Source organism: Coturnix japonica, chromosome Z, assembly GCF_054131305.1.
Source record: "Coturnix japonica strain WE chromosome Z, WE-NBRP24, whole genome shotgun sequence".
In the NCBI taxonomy this organism is placed as follows: Eukaryota; Metazoa; Chordata; class Aves; order Galliformes; family Phasianidae; genus Coturnix; species Coturnix japonica.
The window spans coordinates 54,168,043-54,192,453 of record NC_140702.1 but is presented as its reverse complement, the minus strand read 5'-3'; the positions used below and the strand labels follow the sequence as shown (position 1 = coordinate 54,192,453).

The window sequence follows — 24,411 nt, the reverse complement described above, 5'->3', positions numbered from 1 at the left end:
CGAGAATAAAATTGCATTAATTCCTTATGAAATTCTTACAATAATTTGAATTTGCAAGTAATACTCAGCAAAAGTTGCAAAATTAATCAGCTATCATTGTAGATAATTCTACCTTTGGAGAAGATTAGTATTCATGCTTATATTGGTTCATTGGCTTTTAATGGTAAAATGGTAGGGAAGGTGATCTAGGTAGGTATGTGGTTAATAAAGCTTAATATAAACACTTGACATCTGCTTTTTTTCCCCTACCCTGCTGCTCATTTTAAATTAGCTATCATGGCAATTCCTGCTCCAGGCTCTCCACAGGACTTTGCCCTGGTTTCCATTTGAAAAACTTTCATTTCAATAGGTGGGCTGAGAATTCCTGTACTTCCAAAATTACTGCTGTTCTACTTGCTGAGCCCTGTTAATGGCATCTCTCTCCATTACTTAACACAGCAACAATCAATGAACAGAAAAGAAACTACACAAAGGAGGTAAAATCAGGGTGATTTTCTAAATCCAAATGAATACTCATTTGGTTAGGGAAAAGAAAAAAACAACAAACTTTTTTTCCTCTAAATTTGTATTCTAGTTGCTGCTATGTAAATTTCTCTTCCTCTTTGACTAAGGGTGAATAGCAATAATCAAGTTTTTAATTAAAGGAGTGAAAGACTTGATATGATGAATAAATACAAGCTACAGAAAAATCAGTGCTGACAATTAAATCTCAGGTATACTTTTGTATATTGATAAAAACACAGCACTTGAAAGCATGGAAATAATAATAATAATAATAATAATAATAATAATAATAATAATAATAATAATAATAATAATAATAATAATAGATGAAAAAATCTTAAAACAGGAAAGTGAGAGAAAAGGCCCCAAGCAGAGTCCATCATGATATACTCAAAAAATAAACAGCAATTTTCATTGAATTGGTTCAAAATACACTTGAACCTATTTGTTAAATGTTTTTCTTTTTTCTGTTTATTTTTAATTGAAGAGTCACGTTTGATTTTCAGACTTTGGACTTGCATGTATATTATACCCTAAGGCAGCACAAAATCTAAGGATTCCTCTGAAGACCCTCATCTTTGACAAGTGAGGCATAGCAGAAGAGTACCTGCTAGTAAAGACATGAATAAAAGATATATTGTTTGTCTTTCTTTAATTTAATTGTGTAGGGAGATTTCCAAACCTCAACTGTTTGAGTGTCAATCTAAACAAAAGCAATGCAGTTTGTCTCAGAGGGCTGGATTGTGTTTGCTGTTAATGGGAAGAAATCTACTCAGAAATCTAAAATCAAAAACTAAAGTGAAACCAAAACAACAGAAATCCTCAAAGGCTTTTGCAGAAACAGAAAACTGAGTTTAGAAGGGACCTCTGGAGGTCATCTGGTCCAAACTCCATTCTTGGGCAGGGCCACATAGAGGTGGCTTTAAAAACCTTAATATTAGAAAAAAGTTTTTTGTTTTAGACTCAATTTATACGTATTCCTGGATTCAGTTTTATCTATGTATTTATTGCCAAAAATTTGCATAAATTGCAGTAATTGAGGTATAATGAAATTTTGCAACAATAGAAGCCTAAGATCCCTTTAATAATATAGCTAGTATAATTTAAACAAATAAATGATGTCTTTTGAGTGTCTTCCATCTCAAATGAATAAACATCTGTGGCAGCAGTGTTTACTTTGATAATATTTCAGTACATACAGCTGGTATTTATAGGGCAGACATATAAGTCTAAAATGAATCTCAGCTTTTACCTCAAAATCTCGAAAGATCTCAGCATCAACCCACAGCAAAGCCTTGAATCGTAACAATCTGCATCTCATGATGCAAAGCAAAAATTATGCCTAACCTAACCAGGCACTCTGCAGGAAGGAGAGAGTATAAGGTAGACCTACTTATCAGTTTAACCAGGAGATATTTTGCATGCATCTATACTTACCATAATTTATTGGTCTTGTTCATATATCCAGGTATTCTTTTGCTCATTATATATATTATACTTATATATATATAAATCCATTATACTATCATTTGCCTGAAACTCCTAAGATCAATGGAAAAAAAAAAAAAAAAAAAAAAAAAAAAAGCTGTGTTTTATTGCAAAGGCTTGACAAAAGTAGATTTTTTTTTTTGTGTACCAATTTTGGTTTTGGAAATGCAAACATTTCAGTTCAGCTTTGCTACAGAACAGACAAACATAAAGTAATACACACACACACAAAACTTGAAACACAAAACACCTTCTTGAGAAGATTGTGCCTTCTACTTGCTGGACTACATTGGTGAACTGACAGTCTTTGAAAGCAGGTAAGAAGTGAAAGCTTAGTATGGCTGAGATAACAAGTTGGGGAGTGCATTGTTTGTCTACTGGCGCCAAGCAGTGTTCTTAAGATTAGTGGTCCTAAGTCTTTCATTCATGGCATTACAAACTGACCATCACGATCTATTCGTTAATGACATACCAAGAAAAGGATAGAAACAATACAGCTATGTTTGAAAAACAGAAAACCTTAAAATGACAATTTAAGTGTTTAAATGTGCACAAAGTTATATTAAGCAAATCTTAGGATGTTTTGGACTAGAAAGAGTTTTCAGGTTTGAATCATTTTCTACATGACCATCTCTCTCCTCCGTCCTCAACCTTCTCTAACCATCCCACTATACATGCACCACAACAAAAGGGATTAGCTAAGAAAACTAAAGTGATTCCACTTTAAGAAATATGGTTAAACTGAGGAGTAACCCTGAGTCCATGTCAAGGCAAATCATTCATTGTGTTTTAAACTCATCCTTATGAATAAGTTTTTCCTTGATTTTCTGTATTACAGTATGAAATAGTACTGTTAAACAAGAAACAAAAAAAGGTGTCCTTCTCATTTAAGATCATATATACTCTACTATTTTTTTTTTCCTGTGTTCTTTTGTCTTTTTATTACCTGGGATAACTTCATAAATAAAATGAAGATGTTTACCTACAGTAATGGGTACATTTTTCATGGAAACTACTTAGGCTAATCTGTGAAAGGTACTCTGTCTCCATTCAATATCAACCAATATAACAATAAATATCTAATCAAGATTTCTAAACAAGTACTCATTTGGTGTTAATCAATCTCTAGAGAAGTTGAAGTTTTGTCTTTCTCCAGTATATTGTTAGCATGCAAGTGGTGTATTCAGCATGCATGCCTGCACAATTTACAAAGACTTCTAGTGAACTCCCTACATAAGCACGGATTGGATGGGACATGCAGACAATTATTTCTTGTATTAGAAATAGTGCAGTCAGCAGGAGCAGGAAAGTGATTGTCCCCTAGCACTCAGCTGTGTTGAGGCTGCATCTTGAGTACTGTATTCAGTTTTGGGTCTCTTGCTACAAGAAAGACATCGAGGTCCTGGAGCGTGTCGATAGAAGAGAAATGAAGCTATGAGGTGTCTGGAGCACAAGTCGTAAGAGGAGTTGCTGAGGGAGCTGGAATTGTTCAGTCTGGAACAGAGGAGGCTCGGGGAACACCTTATTGATATCTGCAACTGCTTGAAAGGGAGGTGGCAGTCAGCCTCTTCTGCCTCAAAACTAATCATAGGACTAGAGGGAATAGCCTCAAGTTGCACCTGGGGAGATGCAGTTTGGATATTAGGAAAAACTCTGAAAGAGTGGGTAAGTGCTGGAATGCGCTGCCTAGGAAGGTAGGAGTCACTGTCCCTGAAGGTGTTCCAGAAATATTTAGAAGTTATACTAAAGAGTATGGTTTAGTGGGAAATATTTATGGTAGGTGGATGATTGGACATGATGAACTTGGATGTATTTTTCAACCTTGGTGATTCGATGACTCTGATTATCTTTGGGGAAATAGAGTAATAACCAATGAGAGCTCTCAGCTCTCAGTGAAACCTTTATGAGCTGAATATTGATCTTTGAAGGCCTAATCCTTCATGAAGTTTTGAAAGTAAGATGTATTTTACAAAGAGAGAAGAGGCTTGCATAGCAACAGTTTCAGTATCTTAGTGTTAGTTATAACTGAACACCCGTTATGGGTAGTCTCCCTAGCTTGATGAACATCCTACTGGCCAGTCAAGGAAGTTGGCGAGTTAATCGGTTAGTCAAACTACAAATGTTTCTGAAATATATTTTTGCGCTTCTATAGATGAGGCAGTACTGGAATCTCTAAGAATTACTGATAAAATAGCTCTCGTGGAGGGCAATAATAAGAGTAACTAAGTGAACTAAAGTCACCTGGCAGCATAGTTTGATCATCTTTCTCAATTCTTTGTGCTTTACCTTTTAGAAGTCAGATTTATAACTCTTTTAAATGTCCATGTAATTTCATTTGTCCATGACAGCAAGTGCTCTGCAATGAGGAAGAAACAAAATGGAATTCAGTATTTAGATTTTGGAATCTACTGCTCTTTGTCAAAAATCCACATGAGACAGTAAAATATTTTCTGTATGGATCAGCACCATGTGCATTTGGGATTTTTTTATTAAAAATATTATTAATTACATCTACATTACCTTTTTTGAACTGTTATCTTGAATAGGGAAATTGAGAAATAGAAATGACTGAAACATTGTTTTGCTGCTTTGAACCTGGAAAATAATACTAATACAAAAAAAAACTTCTTTCTATATAGCTTTTAACTTGAAATTATGCCAACTCCAGTAATTACCTTTTAAAGACTAATTAACTGATTAGAACTAAAATATTTTTCAGATAGAATATTTGAGTAAACTTCTGAAATTTGGAAATCCTGCTAGGGTTTGATTATTAAGGCTCTCCAACCTATAGAAAATGCCTAAATAATATTTGAATTTCAGATTAGCAGAAAAAAAAATTACCATGTATTTTCAGCAGTATTTCAGGAAACTTAGAAAAGATTACAGCCTTTCAACTCAGCACTGCTGCCTACTGAATAATTGTATTCATTCTTAGAGACTTTTCAGTGCTAGTCTTTCTACACCAAATTGTTTTCTTAAAAGATTTTGGGCTAATGAGCTGGCGGGCTTTAGTGATTTCTAAGTGTGATAGTAGCTAAAAGTTATTATGTAGTTATCCTGTTATTCAGGATAGATACAGATTGGGACCCAGGAGAAGATTAGCATAAGAAAGAGTAGACATCTATTTACAAGCGTACGTCTTTTCATTTGATTCATCCTATCTTTTTAGATATACAAGCAGTGTAGCTAGATCCAAGAAAAGATGGATGGACAGATATAGCGTATGTAGAGGCGATAGCTACATGATAAATTGTAGTACCATCCCATTTATTTATATTCACCTTTGACCATCTCACCTGCCCTTTGCCTACCAATTCATCTTCCCCGTGATGACTTATAAAATTTCAACTGCCTGAGAGTCTTCAGTTCATTCTGTCCTGTCATTCTTTGTTTCCTTCCAGTTTCTCCATCAATGTGAGAGAAGATTGTAACAGCCTGTTTGTTAATACAGATATGACAAAAGAAAAAGGCCCAAACCTTCACAATTTTGAAATTTGAATCTTGAGTACTCACCTTTCTTTACTTTAGAGACATTTTCAATAATAGTTGAAAATGAAGGTGGACAAATTGGCCTTATTTTATTTAACTTGAACTACTCAGGTTCTAGTGTTGAGCATCTTATCTCTCTCAGCAACCAGGGAAAAAAAGGCAAATCTAGTGCAAAATTAATGGTGTCCATTTTAGACTTCTAATTTAAAGCTATAAAAACAACACATCATAACCACAAAATACTTGTATTCATAAAATTCAGGACTACTGTAGTCTTCCCTTTATTTTGTTATTTTGGGGCAAAATTTTCAAGAACAAGAACAAGTCATATAATTGTTCCGTGCTACTGAGACCCATATTCTAAGGTCTGAAATATGGAAAGTTTTGGCTGTGTCAGTACTGCTGCAGGAGTGAAGTTATTTTCATCTTCTATATGAGTATGATTTAACCTGATAACCAATACCAAAATTAATTGTTTGGTTTCTTATTAGTGAGGGCTGCAGGTAGAAAAGCACCCTACCTGAGATATTTCTTCTTACTGTCTCAATCTTTCATTGAAGACTAAATGTAAAAGCCAAGGCCTGTGAGTTTCCAAGGCCATTTGCTGGTGGTCTACAGCACAAGGGGTATGAAAGCTTTGAAAATGTCTGACTTAGATTTTATTTATTTTTATTTTACTTTTCATTCCTAACAAAAAATATATCAGATTACTCACACGTTTCTGATAAAGATGCTAATAAATATTAATCATAAATAATGTTTTTAGAGCGTGAACACTTATGTAATTTAATCTAATCCATCAATATTTTAATACAGGCTTTTCTAAGTCAAGAAAGATGCATGGCTTGTTTCCAGGGAAAAAAATTATCAGTAATATTCGTGCTTGTATGACTTCTGTCCTGACATCCTCATTCAGAATGTGAGTGAATATAATTCTGAGTTTCTTTAGATCAAACAAGAAAAACTGAAAAAAAACTATATGTGAACACGAAGAGTCTATTCACAAAAAATCTTACACTGATAAAAATATACAGTTTAAGTATAGATGATTCTCAGTATAACAGCCTAACTTGTCTATGAAAGCACAGAGTGTATGAATGTTCCCTGTTACACATTCCCTAGAATAGCTGCATTTTGGAATGTTTATCATAGTCTAACGTTACTCCTGTCAGATACCATGGAAAAAAAAATCTTGCTAGTTTATATGTTAACTTTAAGAAATGAAAAATGATAATAATTTGGCAGAATAATGCAACACTGTTCAGATCAAAATAGGAACTGAGCTAAACAGAGATGGCTGTTCTACTGATGCTTTCAAAATAAAAGCAGAATATTGAAACTTCAATGGAAATAGTACAGATTGTCTTCATTTTCTACACACGGCGACAAAGATACACTTCATATAATTTACTCTGTGTGCTTATGTTGCCATTCATATGGGCAGAACTGTACCACTGTCAGGGATGTCTAAGTTAGAATTTTGCTCATGACTTTCATATGTACAGGAGTAGACAACTCACTGAATATATGAAGTGCCATCAGAAAGACTGCTATGATGACACTATTGCTCATGCAACAACTTTTATGGATGTGTTTACTCCATGTCTACAAATAAATAACGACAAGGAAAATACCTTGATGTTCTGCTGACCACAGCCAGTCCACAGATGATCTAGACAAATGCCAGATTTATTACAGCTGGGAGGGGAACGCCATCATCCCATGCTGGAACTGTGGCTGCTTTTATCAGTGCATTAGATCTGAAATATAATCTCAGAATTAAACAGGTTGAGGTGCCATAACTTGAATTAAATATATTTTAGCTAAACTTGAAACAGATTTTTTTATTTCTAATGTTCTGGGATCAAAGGAGACCCACTGTGTGAGACTCACTGACTCTGCCTTTACAGAAAAATATATTACCCCTGAAAAAACTCACCAACTTTCTTAAACATAAAGTAGTCTGTGACATTTCAAGTAACTACTGGAATATATAAAGATACACCAATACTCTAGATTCTGGATAGGGACTGTGTAGCAATCATTATTCTAAGATGTGTGGGAGAACTCACTTTAAGATCTAAAATGTAGGGCAGAAGCTTTATATTCTTTCTTTACACTGAGCATAGTCAGAACATAGTCCATCATGTGCAAGTGGGAAAAGTGGAACCGTCACAATAGCAATTAAGTGCATATGCAATTATATATGCCTAAAACACAAGACTAATTTTTTTTTTTCTTCCCCAGACACTTCAGAGTAAATGTATCTCACTCAGTTTGTTCCATAACTGTTTTTAAGTGTAGTAATGCATCCTCAGCTACATAGAAAAACTATTTATTTACATTGGCAAGAGACAGGGAAATTAAGCCAGTGCTCAAACATTTGTTTCAAGCATTTGTCTTAAATCCTGCCTTTTAGGAAATAAACAACAATATTTAAATCCAGTTGCATACCAGACAATTCAAACAAAATACAGTCCAAACTGCTGTCGCAGTCAGTAGGATTTCCACAAAACCTGAAAGAACTATAAGTAAAACCAAATGTGGCTCCCCAGGACTGGCACAGAACCTGTGCTGATGGAGAGACAAGGAAGTGGGAAGGAGATCTGCTGATAGATTTAAGCTTTCCAATTGAAGAAATGGATGGCTGGGGTGGTGCCACCTACTCAGCACAGTCACTGTCCCTGCTGCACTGACCCTTCTCAGGAAAAATCAGTCTGTCATTCCAAGACAGGGTAAAAAGCAGAGCCTGAGACATTGCTGTTTAACCACCACAGAGATTAAGCAGATTAAGCAAATGTCTGTTTTGCTTATGCTAACAGCACAAATATAACATCAGGGTACATCCTCACCTGGGTCATATTTATAAAATTCTAAAAAATAATGTACAGTCACTATTTGTGAACCGAAACCCTATATATCAAGCCTATAAGTACACTTTTCAAATGATTTTATAAAATAAGAATCAGAAGGGAAAAACTCAGGACATTCTCAGCTAGAAAACAGTTCCATTTAGACTAATGTCTTTCAGATAAAAACCTAAATTCTTAAACAGTTTTATTTCTAATGGATGGTTGAAAAATATCCATAAATACAAATAAATACATAATATAAATATATACATTAATGTAGATGTGACTGATCAATGACATACATGGTGGGATAATTTGCTTTAATTAACAAATACGCATAATTCATATTTTTTTTATTATCATTAATTTTTTTTGTTTCATTTGCAAGCATGAGGATGTAAACTAAGAACAAAGTCAGTCTTAATTCTTTTGGGAAATAACAGTCCAGGAGGACTTTTAACAGGAGAAGCAACACTCCAAGACAAATCCTAAGATGAGGGTTGCTAGCACTGTTAATATCACCCTGTGAATTAATTTGAATATTCATACATCATAAATGCAGTTCTGTTAGTACCAGTGTTCTTAAAACCTGGTAAAAGCATTAATGAAATGATTAAGCACAGGAAAGAATGAATTTATTAGTGTATTTCCTGATGAAACAAAGATTTTTAGTTTAGCTTTCACTAAAGAATGTAGCTTCATCTTTCAGAAAATTTTCTCCCACCCAAAGAAAGGAAGTCCCAGGATCAAAAACGGCTGAAAATTTGTCTCACACCTGGAAGAACTGTTCCCTTTAGGCTGTAGAAAGGGTGAATAAGTAATGCAAAGTGATGACATTTTTCTACATACTACAAGAAAATTAAAAATGAGAGTATTAATTTGCAAATACATAGTAAGTGCTTGTAAGTAATACTACTGTATTTTTTAAACTATGTCTGAAAGTGAAGCAATCTGTATAAGTCAAAATGAATTATTTAGTTAATTATAAAACCAGATCACACTACTATGTCTGGAGCAGAGATTTATCATTATTTCCAGAGTTTCCTAACAGTTATCATTATTTTCAATACAAAAGGATGTATATTTCACTCATGATTTTTCCCCTCTAGCAGCAAATCAAGCTCTAGCCAAACTCAGCTCTATGTGTAAATCAGTAAATAAATTAACAGACCATTTCAGGTTTCAGCTGCTAGGCTCCCTGCAATTCTTCTACTCCTGGAAAGATAAGTGCAACTAACCTTTATAAGCAAGAATTCCCATTCATAGTTTACATGCTGCTATTGCTTTATGTTAGCCTTTTCCAGCTGCCATTTCGTGGTGAGTATCTGGTCTTACACTTGCTGGGAATATTCTGGGAGACTGCCAATACCTTCAAGCAGTATTGGAAGAGATTTTATGACTAGTTATCACAGCTTTCCTGGAAGAAACACTCCCGTGGCTGAGCAGTAGAAATGCAAACCTTCTAGATGAGCTGGGCTATGTTAATGGTATTAATAATAATGTTTCCTTTTCTTATATTGAGGAGTGGATCTAGCTGCTTCATGCTTATGGCTGGGTCTTTACTTAGTATTTGTAAATGTTATCCTTTATCAGATTGTGAATCTGAAGAAGGTCTAATTTAAAAGGCTCTCCTTTAGATTGTCATCAAGAAAGATAAGCTGTTTTTCAGGTTAATAATTTGGGAAGTGTCCTGTTCATTTATGCTGGAGGCAATTGGTGACATTTATCATCTCAAGATGCCAGGGCTGGGCAGGTGGCAGCACTCCTGACACAACAGCTGAGCATTAGCTGACTCAGGTTCTATGCAAAATGGCCAGAGTTAAGTGGAAGCATGACTAGATTAAGGCAAAGGTACTTCAATTTCTGCTGGGAAGCCTAGCTCCTCAAATAATTTGATCCTACCATAACATCAGCCTGCGATAAAATAAAAAGAAAACTGAGAGACAGAAAGTGCAAAACAGAGTTTAGAAACAGAAATCGAAAGACAAGAAGACTGAACAATGCTTGAATCTGCAAGCAGTTTGATATAGTGGTGCAAAAGGATGGACTACGTTTCTCTAAAATGGCAAGTCTGGTGTCCATTGCTCTCCATGAGTTAGAAGTGAATGGTCACTCCTGTTCTGAAAATGAGCTGTGATGGAGATTTAGCATAGATACCTCTCCACTCCTGGAGGGAGATCATGAATGCAGATAGGAACAGTTCAAGCTTGTCTGGGGCAGGAGGAGAGGTGTTGCTACTTTGGACTGAGCTAAAGAAGACAGACCCACCAGAAAGACACTTACAATGCATACAACCTTGTGCCTGGGGATTTTTCATCTCTGAAGTAGATCATTCTAAAGTAAAAGGCAATGCTGTGGAGCACTTCTTTTCTTTATTCATAGAATCTGTTCCTGACCTAAAATGGCTAAGGACCAACACAGACTTCAAAAAACACAGCTTGTCTGAAGCTACAAACAATTCAGTTGAAAGCAATTCATAGCCAACATTACCACATCCTGCTCCTGTTTTAGCATTTATGAATGAAAACAGTTTTTTCAATGAGTTTTTTTATTAAAGCCATGAGTAGCATGATATAGAAAACTCATATTTCCCAAGCATTTTCATTGAAACTTCATTGAATCACAGAAAACAGAACAACATACTTTTGCAAACATTGGCACCGATCCTCAGCCTTTGGTTTCATTTCTGAGAGAAAAACAGCCAGAGAGCCTAAATTTCTGCCAACAGTGTGGTAGAAAAATATTGTCAAAGAAAGCAGACTTGTAAATCAAGACATTAAGTATTAGCTACTATGTACACTTAGATAGTTAATGTTGGACAGATCAAAGAACACCCTCAAAAACAAACTGGCCATCCATCGACACAGACCACCAGGCCTCCACAAAAGGCCACCTGAACTGCAGAGCTTAGAGCTGGGGATGTAGGTAAGCCAGATGATATGGAACAGTCTGGACAAGCTGAGTATGGGCTGTGCCACAAGCCACACTTTGTCAGAAGATACTGAGCTCTGTTCTTCCAAATGTGAGACCAGGAAAGACTGGTTAGCAGTTTGTGTCATCTGTGTCCTCCAAAAGACAGGTCCAAGATATGACCTGAGCCTTGACCTTGAGGATGTTGGTTAGGAATCAAGAAATTCAATGAATTTCTTGGAAAGGATGAAAAAAGTAGTCAGCAGTTAAATAGCCTTGGGGACTACCTTAGTGTGGCTTCACTCTTAGCTGTATCATTTTCTTATTATTCAGCTATCTCAGCTCCCCACATACCTCTTCCTAACACCACCTTTACATACACAAACAATAACGTATAATCGTCACTGAGCCAAATTCCTCATGTGTGTTTGGATGAGTTATTTATAAACTGCATTGTGTGTATTTGAAAAGTTCCAGAGGCTTTCAGGAAAGAGAATGTGTGTGGGTTGGAAATTAACATGCAAGAGATTTATCATTTATGTCTTTACAAAAGGTTTAGGAGTAGAAAAATCAGGTTTCAAATCTCTTGTAGTGATCTTAAAGGAAAAGGATTTTTTTTTTCCACAAATTTCATTTAAAATTAAAAAAATAATTAAAATGTAGGGATAAAATGTGTTTTCAGTATGTTGAAGAGCATGATCTTAAAAGGACTGATTTTTCCTACTTTTTAAAAGCCTTTAGTTTGTAGAACTCTTGAAATACCAAATTTGAATGATTATCATGAATACTCTATATAAGCAATTGAACTTTTGAACAGAATCAAAGAATCATAGAATTTCTCCAACTCAACCTAACCTAACAGCCCTCTTCTAAATCATGTCCCTGAGCACCACATCCAAATGGTTTTTAAACACATCCAGGGATGGTGGCTCAACCACCTCGCTGGGGAGCCTATTCCAGTGTTTAAGTAATCTTTCTGTAAAGTTTTTCTTGATATCCAGCTTACCCTGGTGCAACTTGAAGCCATTTCCTCTCGTCCTGTCACCTGTCACCAGTGAGAAGAGACCAACCCTGCTCTCACTGTATGCACTTTCAGATATTGGAAGAGAGCAATAAGGTCTCCCCTCAGCTCCTTTTCCACAGACTAAGCTGCCCCAGTTCCTTCAGTCTCTCTTCATAGTATATGTACTCCAAGACTTTCACAAGCCTTGTTGCCTTTCTTTGGACCTGTTCCTTCACCTCAATGTCCTTTCTGTGCTGAGGTGCCCAAAACTGAACACTACTCCAGGTGAGGTCTTACCAATGCCAAGTACAGGATCAGATTACTTCCCTAGTTTTGCTAACCACACCATTCCTGATACAAGCCAAGATGCCATTGGCCTTCTTGGCCACCTGGGCACACTGCTGGCTCATATTCAGCCAACTGTCCTTGGTGTCCATCAGTACACCAAGGTCCCTTTCCATCAGGCAGCTTTCCAGCCACTCTTCCCCAAGCCTGTTAGGTTGCCTGGGGTTGTTGTGACCAAAATGCAGGACTGGACACTTTGCTGTATTGAAAGTAATACAATTTGCCTTGGACCATCAGTCCAGTCCATCTGAGTCCCCCTTGTAGTGTCTTTCTCCCCTCAGGCAGATCAACACTCCCACCCAGCTTGGTGTTGTCTGCAAACTCACTGAGGGTGCCCACAATCCCCTCATCAAGATCATCAACAAAGATGTTAAATAGAATAACAGAATTGAAAGAAACTGGCTATCTAAACATGTCTAGTCATGAGCTGAAGTAATTGTGACTGAACTTTACTTATTTTTAAAACCTGGTGCTGAATCAATATGAAATTGATTCTAGGTTTGCCTACAAAAGGAGAAAAAAAAAGGGAGAGAGAGAGAGAAAGGAAAGAAAAGAGCAATAAAGAAAAAGCAAAGAAAACATATGTAATGTATGGCTTTTACATTTTATTTAGTGGAGTATAGTAAATATAAATGAAAGAAATAATGAAGCATGTTTTATTATTTTATTTTATTTTATTTTATTTTATTTTATTTTATTTTATTTTATTTTATTTTATTTTATTTTATTTTATTTTATTATTATTTTTTAAATGTTTTAAAGAGTAATACCTGTGGAAAAATCTTATCCATTTAGCTATAAAGAAGTGGACACCATATTTCACACACTCCAGCAGTGGAATAACTGAAATTCTTTTTTTCTCATTTAAAATATATATATATGTAAAAAATATATATTTTAAATATGTATTTTAAAATGCAAACTCATTCTCAAAGGTCAGTGTGCTTAGATTTTCAAGAAAAATATCTTGGAGGTTTCTACCTTTTAAGCTGCATTATCATTCCATTCATTACCCTGTACATTCTTGCTCTTCCATGTTGTGAATGCTGTTTTTAAGGGGCCTATGCAATGCATGCATTGATTAAAAATGTCTTTTTACATATCATGTAGGCTAGGCAGGGATAAGATTAATAAAAAGGATAAATAAAGGAAAAGACAAGACAAACTGAGACATGACATGGCAACCTAAATCTGGAGCATCAACTTTTGTTCTGTTCTGCATCACATGGGCTTAAAAGTTCCTACAGGCATATTGCGTAGTAATCTGTAAGAAAGGAAATACACAAGCATTTACTACTATAAGATAAGCATCTAGAAACATAATTGTTTTTCTTTCTCGTTACAGTTTTGTTGCTGTTGTTGTTTGTTGTTTGTTGTTGTTTGTCAGAAGGAAATATATAGCATTGTTAATGAAGCCAGTAACATTATTCCTGCTGTTTGAGATGAATGGATCTGTTTGTAAACAGTGGAAATGATGTTGCAGAACTTCATGTTTTGTTCAGGATTTAGTTGAAACTGCATATGGTCTAAGATTTGGAAAGGCTTCTACATGAGGAATGGCTCTTAGAGACAGGCCCAGTGGCATAAATTATGAAGCTGATAATTCTTGTTTCATTTTTAACAAGATAAGAGACTTGCTATGATGCTATGTTTCCAGTGTATGTAGCACAAGTGAGTTGTCCAGCTAGAACTGAGCAAAGACCTTTCCTTGACAGGGATGTAGTAAACACTCAAGCCTTTAACACTTTCCAGCTGGCTGAGTTACATGGCACCCTCCACACCATTGTAACTTCTGAGAAACCTGCTTTCCTCAAACATCAGTCAGTGAGCATCCATCACCTTCATACTGGGACCTGATGCTGAGATTACAATGCTAGTTCCTGCAAATTTTAAACTCTTTTTTGATTTGCCCTGAGAAGATGTTCACGTTCAGCATCTGAGCAGCCAATGCAGTTTTTAGGTTTCCTACTTAACCGTCTGACATCTTGAATTCCTTATGTTCTGGCAGTTTCCTCCAAATTTAGGTAAAGGAGATCCATTAAAAATAGACACATTATTCACACTGCTTGTGCCAAATATATCAATATAAAATGTACTCTCCAGCATGCCTGTTCCCTCTATAAATCAGCAAAATAATTTAAATTCCAGTTCTAGTAACAAGGGGAAACAATGACAAATAATTTCTAGTTTTCTGATTTTTATCAGTCACAAAATGAATACAAATTGGGCAAAACAATCATTCCTAATGTTAGGCTGAATCAGCTTTCAGCATCTGTTATGACTGGGCCACTGTTCTTCCAAAACCTTGTTTACTTTTGATTGCTAGAGTAGAATATTTGTGTCAGTAAATAGCCAGATGAATATCACTGATAAAGTGATAATGTCAGACCCTGTAGCCATTGACCTTTTCTAAAGGTGTCATATGGCCATTAAGCAGCCTAAGGAAAGGAATAAAACCACAATTCTGTTGCAAGGTGCAACTATGAATATGGTTTTAACATCATAGATTACCATTTTTGAATTTCTGGTATTTAAAAATATCCCAAATAACTACAGACTGTTTTGGGGGATGTTAGCATTCACTAACTACAGTATAAAATGAATATCATTTTTGCATTCAGCAACATCCAAATTAAAAACTAATTGATTGAGAAAGGCTGTGCTTAGTTATTTGACAAAGTTACTTAAGATATCATGTGATGAAAATAACATGTAATGCAAGAAGTTTATGACTAAAATGGCGCCTAACAAGTAGATACTGAATGTGCAATCATAGGTCCCATCCAGTGTTATAGTGACTGAAGAAATTAACAGAGGTGTATCAGATAGTCATGTTTTTTGTTGTTGTTGTTTGCTTTTTGTTTTTGTTTTTAATGTTGCAGTTTGTTCCCAGTGTACCTCCCAAAATCAGCAAAGAATCTTATAATTTTAATAAGATTTGGAAACATTTAATTATTTTTCTGTGTATTATTAGGAGTTCAGAATGGCTTTACTGGTTTATATGTATGAAAATATTACTCATGTTAATCTGTCTTGCTTAATATATTATATATATTCTTTATAACAATCAATAAACGTTATTCTTATTAGAATATGCAGTGTTGCAGTAGCAACAATGTCACCCAGAGTCTTATCATTATTTTCTTGCCTTTGTTATTAAATAGTTGATAAGATACAGCTTGTAATCACTGCTCAAAAAATGAATTACAAGGATAAAAGAGCATTAGTTTTGGTCAACTGACTTTGGGTTGCAATGAGTTAACTGGGATCATTGTTCCTGGGGCTGTTCATATCCCCAGACTTTTCACAGCCCTGGCAGAGGCTGACTCTGTAATAAGTCTCACATTACACGTGGATTAGATTTGTAGAAATCCTGTAACTCAATAGGTACCTGCCTATTCTCTCCTGGCGTCAGGCTGCCTGCACTACTTTGCTCTGTAGACATACCTGGCATTCCACCCATGCCTCCTCACTGGCTAAGTGGGCTGGAGCCTGCCTACCAAAACATTGGGGTATTGTTGGGAAGGGGAGACCCCCTTGACAGACGAGCGAAGTGTGAAGTTAGTCTTGCAATGCCTTATTACCTTCCTATGAAGTATACATGCAGCTCTTTTAAACTTCCTTTACGCAATTGTAGTGCAGGAAATCAGATCTGTAAAAGCGTTTGGGAGTAGCAGGGGGTGGAGATGCACTGTAGACATGGACAAAGCCAGTCAGACCCTGAGCCCTTCCGGCTTCCCCCAGCTGCCACCATCATGTTTGTTTACAGTGGTGGAGGAAGACAACAAAAACATATTTGGCAGTGCATCAAGAATGTGAAATGGCTTGATTTCTGGGAACTGTGCCAGGTATTATAAGCCATTTTGTTTGAACACCCGTTCTTCATTTCACTGTATACTGTTTGTTAAGTAATTAGTGGGTAAATGAGTTAAGATTTTCTTCTTTTTTTTAAATCAATAAAATTAACATTAAAATACCCATTTACAGTATTTAGTGCATTTAAAGTGAAACAGCTATCACACTAATGAAAACTGAGTCATGTGATGCATAAATACTAAGGGGAAATTTCTAAATTTGTCATTAGGAGTTTATGGATTGTATCCTGCAAATCTTATTCTTGAAATCAGTTCAGTCAGAGCTCAGAGCAAAGCTTACAGAAGCATTATCAGATCAGCCAACTGACTATGTTTTCACTGTTTTTTGTGGTTTTTGTTTGTTTGTTTGTTTTGTTTTGTTTTGTTTTTTGTTGTTGTTAAATGTATTTGAGGGGAGGATAATTTTTAATATGTAGTGAAATTTGAGATCCATAACTACTCTTTCCTCCTCTTTCAGCAGTTCATAATCTCATCCTGGAGATAATGAAAAGACCTAGTGATTTCATGCAGATGTGTATGTGGTTCTAACAACCTCCAAACAATATTTAATATTAAAATATAGCCTAAAGGTTATATTAACATTAATATTTTCTTTTTTTTAATATCAAAGAGGAATTTGATAATGGACTATGATCACAAAATGTATGAAAGCAATAAAAATACAGGCTAAAGCATTGAAGTTCATAGCTATGACTTCCAAGTTTAGTGAGATTTTACTTCAGACTTCAGAAAGGATAGTAGAAATAGGGTCATGGACATAGCTCTATTTTCTAATGCAGTAGGCAAGCAGCTTACACATTCAGGAAGATTGCAGGCAGCTCATTTCCAGAAACTGCAATGTAGGTAAGGTAAATTCCTGTCATCCAGCTAGACTCCCGTGCCTTGCCAAATGGCAGTGACTTGCAGGGATTTAACCTGAGTTATGTGCCTAATCAACCTTCATAGGAAATAATGACTCTGCAGCAAATGTTTTCAAAGATTATTTGCTAGTGTAGGAATACTTGAATGTGTTGCCCCTCCAGATTTTTACCACTGTCTTCTCTGATCATTTCATTCCACACAGACTTGGTACAAAGGAAACTTTTCTGACTTCATATTACCTAACAAATACAAACTACTTCTAAGCCATGTGCCATGCAGAAGAGCCTTTAACACATTATGAATAGCTTCAGACTGAGTTTAAATTGAGATTTCGAAACATATTTTAGAAACAATATCTGAACATAGGAATTATTGGATAGTACTTTTCTTTTTTTTTTTTTTTCTTTTAATGTAATTATGCCTCATATATACCCAGCTAACCCAGCAAATGAAGCTCTGGCATGAAATCAATGAGCTCATTTTGTATCTCTTATTTGTTTTCTAAGTGGGAGAGTAGGACTTTTTTTTTATTATTGTTTTTTGTTTTTTTTTCTGTTTCAGTTATATCCAGTATATTTCACTTTACACACTCCTTTTATTACTATGTTTTTAAAGCTTCACTCTGCTTTAACACATTTAGGTCTAGGTAAAATAAAGTTGTTTGTGAGCAATGCAATTAACAAAGCCTGATTTTGCACAGATTTATGTCCTTTGTCCCATAAATCCCTTCACTCCTATCCTTAAACCACAGTTAACTCCATTCCCCTCCTTAGCCCCAAGGACAGCTTCACTCAAAGCAGCAGCTCATGCTACAGCTAGTTTCAAGCTTTGCGGAGACTGATTAGGTAGCCAGGACTCCTGTGCCAACTGGCCAACAGCCTACTGCCAGGAAGAGTATATAACATTAATTCCTCAGTAGGAGTCGTGAGTTGGATCTCTCCTGTGCTTTCATTGATTTTCAAGAAATTTACAGAAATATAATTTTCCTTAAGTTTTTCATCACTATTCTACCTCTTGAATTTGTTTGAGCATGGCCAATAACAAGTATTAGGGCAGGGAAAACAGGTAAATGACTCAACTGCATAAACCACATCTCTGAGGAGGATTAGTCTGAAGCCTAAATATGAAATAGAAGTCATGCAGTAGTTTCTGTCTGAATGGTTAACATGAGGGTGTCCAAAATTACACTAGTTTCGCAGAGTTTTTCTTTCTCATTAGTTCAGTGGCACAGTTTTTGTGCCAGCTTCCTGCCAAGCAAATTGCACAGGACATGTATGACTGCGAGGCCTTGAGACTGTCTCTGGTGACAAGCTTGCTGTAGTGCCAATCAGGACCTTATAACATTATTTTTTCTTAAAGAAAAATGAAAGAAAGAAGAAAAAAAAAAAAGACATTCTGCCAATTGTAACAGTTGTGAAGTGTCTCTTTGACATGAAAACACTGCTGATTAAAATGAGCCAAAAATATGACAGTTTCACAGAAGACTCTTTTTTTATCAGCTGAATACTTCTCCTAACATCACCATGGTCAAATTCAAATGTAAAATCATTGTACCTGAAGGAAACCAACTGTCAAGTGTCTTATACAATACTCACCAAGTCCTCTTCTAAACGAGACTAGTACTTATGTAGTTTACTTGATAGTAAAATGTAATGAATTTTCTGAGTTTCTACACAGGTAGATGAATACAGGATGAAAAGTCTCTTTTTCCATTTCAGTGCTTCAGCTGAAATGGCTTTATTACAGTTTATGCATTCTTTTAAATATGAAAAGTCTAGGAACAGATTTGTGAATGAAATATTTTGTCAAGGTTGAATGCCAGCTCTAGCCCCACTCAAATAAGAGAATTTACTTCCCAGTGATGCGTCAAATTACTTGGTAACTATTTCAGCAACAGGGCATGGTGATTCTCTATACAAGGCTTGTAGCCTTGTTAGATGCTTTCATGTCAGTTGACTTCTGGAATCTGCATTATCAGAAGCAGTTCAAAGGTCAATCATCCACCTAAATGTGCAAAGGTGAACATGTTTCCAAGCCTATATTTTCTATTTCCAGTTGTGTAGCCTTCATTAAAGTTTGTTGAAAAGTTATCAAAAAGAAATATATAGATGTGATTAGTGATGGTTCAGACAACACTATGAGGAGACCATTGTGGGAAATAAGCAGGTAAACTGAAGTGACTCTGAATTCTGTGTTTTCCCAGAAATTCCATGAAATAAATTCCAACCATGGATGTTCAAAATTCTGCACAATTAATGGGCTTTTGTGCAGAAGTTGAACTGAAATACATGTTTGAGTTCCAAGGATCTTAAAGAGTCTTTCTTAACAATCCTAGGGGTGTCTAAATTTAGTAAATAACTTTTTATTATCATTTTCTTGATTACTTAACACCTTTACATTACTAAGATAGGTAAGAGAGTTTTAATGTCCTAAGCATGCTGTAGGTGTGCCATGTCTGACTGTGGCTCAAACAACAGAATGGTAGGTACAGGCCAAAATCCCCTCTTGAGACCCATACTGCATCTTCATTTTTTTAATAGCTCTAACTTGACACACTCTCAGAAACACCAGGGCAACATTTTGGTTGCCTGAGTTGTGTCCCCTTTTCAAGGTAGGAAGAATTAAAACAAATTAAACATGGTCAGCATTCTTCCATTGCAAGCTGCTGCCATTCAGCAGATATTGGTATCAGGGAACTGAAGAAAGCATCATGAAGAAAAATTCCTTCTTTTTTTTTTCCACCCTCTTGCTGCCTAGTTTCCTGAGTTCCATGATGCTTTCAGTAGGAATCACACAATGTAAAATAGAATTGTTCCAATATGGTTTTAGTTTCCTTTCTCTCACTGCATATACAACAGATATTGTCAGATTTTAGTTTCAGACAAAAAGCAAGTGGTGGCTAGCTCTTCTTTTTTTCTTTTCTTTTCTTTTCTTTTCTTTTCTTTTCTTTTCTTTTCTTTTCTTTTCTTTTCTTTTCTTTTCTTTTCTTTTTTTCTTTTCTTTTCTTTTCTTTTCTTTTCTTTTCTTTTCTTTTCTTTTCTTTTCTTTTCTTTTCTTTTCTTTTCTTTTCTTTTCTTTTCTTTTCTTTTCTTTTCTTTTCTTTTCTTTTCTTTTCTTTTCTTTTTTTCTCTTCTTTCCTTTTCCTTTTCCTTTTCCTTTTCCTTTTCCTTTTCCTTTTCCTTTTCCTTTTCCTTTTCCTTTTCCTTTTCCTTTTCCTTTTCCCTTTCCTTTTCCTTTTCCTTTTTCTTTTTCTTTTTCTTTTTCTTTTTCTTTTTTAACCACAGTTTACGTGGTAAGAGAAAAGACAACTTTATTTTCACCCCCTCATTATTGTAAGGCTGAACAGCACTAGCTTTGAACTGAAAAAGCTCCTTTTTGAACTGAAATAGAAGAAAACCTGGGAAGAAACTGTCAGTGAATCAAGTAAAGAACAATACTGTTTGAGGGTTAACAAAAAATCACTGAGAGTGCCTTTCAGAGAACAGAGAGGAGCAGAGACCTCCTTGAAAGATCTGCAACACTGCCACAGTTGGGGTCTTTCTTGCAAATACTGTCTCACTGAAACTGTGTAGGCAGCTGTCCTTTCATGTGCCACCATATGTCTTTGACCCTGTCATAGCTCATCATGGCTAATCAGCCTAAATCTGCATGTTAAATTCAAAAGTAAAACACAACAGCAGTGAGTTAGGAGCAAACACCCTACCACAGTCCCTATTTCATGTAGTTTTTGCAGGAGAAATGAAGGTTTATTCACAGTCTCTAAATACCTGAGTTAGTTTATTAAGAACGAAGAAGTAGTAGTCATCAGAGAGATGGGTACTCTGACCACCTCCTGTGCTAAAAATTGTTTATTTTGACTTATGAAACACTGGACTGGAATTAAAGTCACAAGTGTGAGGTATCTTGACAGTCTTCGAACCTGAAATGGGATTTTCCTTCAGCCTCCACTCAACTCCTCCTGCGTGCGAAGTAATATACGTGAGATGTGAATGATGAGGCAGTAGGACTGGTAGAAAATCACAGTCAAATCAACTTAATAGTATGGGTAGATTCATTGATACCTAGCTGCATCCTCCCATATAGATATGCAGCCACTTATTCTATGTTTTGATTTCTGTTGCTCCACAGAGAAGAGCTACCTCCTGGGACATTTTAGGGAATTGTACCCCTGTTTCATCTTGGCTATCAAGCACCTTCATTTCCATATTTCCTCAATTAGAATGTACTGTTTCCTGTAGCTTCTGTTTTCTCAAATGGGCATGGCATAATGCTCTATTACTGATTAATATTTTATTCATAAAATGGAGCTCAAAATGTATTTGGTCCACTCTAGGGCCCGAGAGGTATCTCCATTTATAAATTTATTGTATATAACAATGATGCTGTAACATCTGGAGGACCTAAGCAAAATTAAAACTTCACTGTTGTAGGCACTGTAGGCTGGGGTTGTCAGAATTAGTTTCTTCCCTGTAAGTATTAAAAAGATATGCAGGGGAGCAGGACTATCTGAAGGATCTTTGTGGCATTTACAGAAAAAAATTAAAATTGATTTGTATAAATAGGCAGACACAGGTTCGCAACTCGGATTTTCAGCAATTATTTAGAAAAGAATGGGGAATAGCACAAACAAAATGGGAAATAAAGAAGAAAATAGCATGAAAGAATCATGTTTTATCTTGCTCAAAACCTTATTGGTTTATTACATTATAAACTATTTGCCCTATGCATACTTCATGTAATCTCTTACTTAATGTTTTGTGACAACTTTAATATAACAAAATTAGACATGCTGCTGCAGTAGTCCTGACAGCTACCTGGTTTCCATGCATTAACACCATTGGCTTCTTGCCCAATACAAATAAACTTGAAAGGCTAGAGAGCACATCCAGTGAAATCAAGTAGCCTAATACTGAAAGATAAAGCTCAGTGCTGGGGAATAAAATATCATTGCAAGGGAAATATCACTGACTGAAGTATTAAATTAAAGAAAAAAAGTTTGAAATGAAGACATTTAAATCTGTCTGTATAAACAGGAGTATCATTTTAAAGAACAGACGGAACTTACAAAAATATTATTTTATTTTGTAATCATGTAGGCATACCATATCTGCAAAATTCCTTCCCACATCAAAATTTGATTAAGATATGTCATGGTATACATTACTAGTGTTCCAAAAACTCAAAGGATTATTGTATAACTACTTTGTAATGCCTTTTTACGCTTATTGATACGACTGCATATGAGCACACATACATTCTGAGCCACAACAGAGCCAAATTTTATACAACAAATTACATCTGACCAGTACATAAATATATGTGAAACATATATTTTAACTTGCTGTCACACTCCCTAACTACTTCTTCAGTTACTGAATGAATAAAATTTGTTAACTTATGTACGCTTCAATAATAGGAATTGTTATAAAGAAATTGTCTTTTTTTTAAGGTGACTACTCCAGCTGCTTTGAGTGTTTCTATTGTGCTATTTTATCAGTGCTCATATAGTCCTTTAGGCTTTTTCATGTCAATCACAACATGAAAGGTACATGAAGATCACATAGAAATCATAGTACTATGATCATATGAGAACCTATCAGAGGACTAAATTACCAGTGGTAAAAAAAAAAAACAAAAAAAAACCAACTTGAGGTAGACTTGATTTTAGTAACCACTGGATTAGTAGAAAAAATTACTGTGACAATCTAAAGGTTCTAATTTGTTGTTTTATGCTACAGACCAAGAGCAGCTTTTTTCTAATTTAGAAAAGTCCACTTCAGGCTTCCTCATGCTGTCCTTACCCATGCTACTGACATGGTCTAGCACTCTGCTGTCTACCAGCTTCTCTCCTCCAGCAGGAACAGCAGTTTGCAAATCTCAGAAGATGGATAGCCCAGTGCTTTAGCTGCACAGACAGAGTTGAAAGGTTTTTGTAGAGATGTCATTTTAATCAGAGATTGATATATTTGGCCAGATATGTGTTATACTTTCATAACTGAGTCTTTATCACTAAGAATAAGATAAAGGATGAAAAAGATGTGCAGATAAATATTAAGAACTAATTTCCCCCTGAAGAATCTATGTTGGCTATTCTTGATAACTTCACTTGCTTGGAGATGACATTGAAAATAAGTTGGTTGTGACACTGTGTTTCTAGGTACAGATATATAAATGAAAATATGGAATAGAAAGGAATGGAGTGGACTGGAATAGAGTGGGATGGAATGGAACGGAACGGACTGGAACAAACAGAACAGAACAGAACAGAATAGAATAGAACGGAATAGAACGGAATAGAACAGAACAGAACAGAATAGAACAGAACAGAACATAGTAGAATAGAATAGAATAGAATAGAATAGAATAGAATAGAATAGAATAGAATAGAATAGAATAGAATAGAACAGAACAGAATAGAGTAGAATAGTAGTTCAAATGCCTCTTGAACACTGACAGGCAGGAGACATCAACCACCTCTCCAGGAAGCCATACATGTGTTTGATCACTCTCAAGGTAAATAAATGCTTCCTATGGCCCTGTCGGAATCTTCCCATAAGACACACTTTGTGCTTCTCCCATCCTGCCATCAGTTTCCAGGGAGCAGAGCCCAGCACATCTGTCAGCTTCCTCTCCTTAGGGATCTGCAGAGAGCAATGAGTTCACTTCTCAGCCTCCTCCAGACAGACCCAGGTGTTCTCAGCCTCTACTCACAGGACATGCCTCCCATCCCTCTTACCAGTTTTGTTACCATCCTCTGGACACTTTCAAGCATCTTAACATCCTTCTTATACTATGAAGCACTGTTACATTGTTGGAACACCCTCTGCTTTTATCCCTTTTTATTATCCATGAAGGAAGAATTTTCTGACAGTTATCATATTTGCCCCTTGTAACTTTCCTGAAACATGAAGGTCAAACACTAATGGAAATGCTATGGATTCTTTGGCATGCAATCACTCTTGAACTTGTTTACTGACTGCAGAAAGGGCACTGTGTGCTGGTATTGTTAATAGTTTTAATTGTTGCTTATAACTCCAACTGATTACCTTCCTGATTTATATACCTCTGTAGAATCAATTAA

The 24,411-nt window shown here is 35.7% G+C and overlaps 1 long non-coding RNA gene across 5 annotated transcripts in view; it reads right to left on the bottom strand.

The window, feature by feature from the left end:
• Positions 1-24,411, bottom strand: part of LOC107305975 (uncharacterized) — a 71,962-nt gene that overhangs the window by 21,034 nt on the left and 26,517 nt on the right. For 2 of the 5 annotated variants that reach the window (XR_004305614.2, XR_014939125.1), the window contains exons 2-3: positions 4,279-4,348; positions 1,942-2,046 (exon numbers count right to left, since the gene is read on the bottom strand). This is a non-coding gene — a long non-coding RNA (uncharacterized LOC107305975). Of the gene's footprint in view, positions 1-1,941; positions 2,047-4,278; positions 4,349-7,118; positions 7,239-24,411 lie in introns of those variants that run through there. The other 3 variants (XR_004305613.2, XR_014939127.1, XR_014939126.1) reach the window with 3 other exon arrangements.